The sequence below is a fragment of the Nannospalax galili genome, unplaced genomic scaffold, assembly GCF_000622305.1.
Source record: "Nannospalax galili isolate Female #2095 unplaced genomic scaffold, S.galili_v1.0 scaffold11224, whole genome shotgun sequence".
Classification (NCBI taxonomy): Eukaryota; Metazoa; Chordata; class Mammalia; order Rodentia; family Spalacidae; genus Nannospalax; species Nannospalax galili.
The window spans coordinates 17,654-19,027 of record NW_008351499.1 but is presented as its reverse complement, the minus strand read 5'-3'; positions in this window follow the sequence as shown (position 1 = coordinate 19,027).

Here is a 1,374-nt window from a genome sequence, read left to right as displayed (position 1 = left end):
TGTTGCAGGATCAGGAAGCAGAGAGAGGTGGGGGCGGGGCCAGGTCTAGAGCAGTGCTCCTGGGGCCCAAGGAAGGCACCAAGCCGGTGACGGTGAACAGGGTCAGGAATCAGCAGTGGCTCCCCATGTGTCTGGGGCCCCAAGACTAGGAATAGCACAGGGCCCAAGCTTGGAGTAGAGAACAGCAGGGGTGATGGAAGGATGAGCCCTGCTGGCGGAGTCAAGGCACGGAGGGCTGCATGGTAGACTTACCCCCAAAGAGGCCTGAGGGCGGGAGAGCGGGCCAGGAGAGTTAGCCAGTGGTGCAGGTCCGGGAAGCAGGGAGAGGTGAGGGCGGGGCCAGGTCCCATGGAAGCAGTGCTCCTGGGGCCCAAGGAAGGCATCAAGATGGCCTGGTCAAAAAAGATCAGGAAGCATCAGAGTTCCCCAGGTGTCTGGGGACCCAAGACCAGGAATGGCGCAGGGCCCAAACAAGGAGCAGAGAACAGTGGCGGAGATGGAAGGGCGAATGAGGCTGGGGGAGTCAATGCATGGAAGGTTCCACAATGGATCCACCCCGAGAGGCCTGAGGATAAGGTAGAAGGCCAGGAGAGTTAGCGGGTGGTGCAGGTCCGGGGGAGCAGAGAGAGGTGAGGGCAGGGCCGGGTCCAGAGGCAGTGCTCCTGGGGCCCAAGGAAGGCATCAAGCCAGCGGGGGTGAACAGGGTCAGGAATCAGCAGTGGCTCCCCAGGTGTCTGGGGCCCCAAGACTAGGAATGGCACAGGGCCCAAGCTAGGAGTAGAGAACAGCGGGGGAGATGGAAGGGTGAGCACCGCTGGCAGAGTCAAGGCGCAGAGGGCTGCACGGTAGACTTACTCCCAGAGAGGCCTGAGGGCGGGAGAGCAGGCCAGGAGAGTTAGCCAATCGTGCAGGTCCGGGAAGTAGGGAGAGGTGAGGGCAGGGCCAGGTCCCGTGGAAGCAGGGCTCCTGGGGCCCAAGGAAGGCACCAAGCTGGCCTGGTCGAAAACGATCAGGAAGCAGCACCAGTTCCCCAGGTGTCTGGGGACCCAAGACCAGGAATGGCCAGGCCCAAACCAGGAGCAGAGAACAGTGGTGGAGATGGAAGGGCAAATGAGGCCCGGGGAGTCAATGCGCGGAAGGCTCCGCGATGGACCCACCCGGAGAGGCCTGAGGATAGGGTAGAAGGCCAGGAGAGTTAGCAGTCGGTGCAGGTCCGGGGAAGCAGAGAGAGGTGAGGGCGGGTCCGGTCCGGAGGCAGTGCTCCTGGGGCCCAAGGAAGGCACCAAGCCAGTCCGGGTGAACAGGGTCAGGAAGCAGCACTGGCTCCCCAGGTGTCTGGGGTCCCAAGACTAGGAATGGCACAGGGCCCAAGCT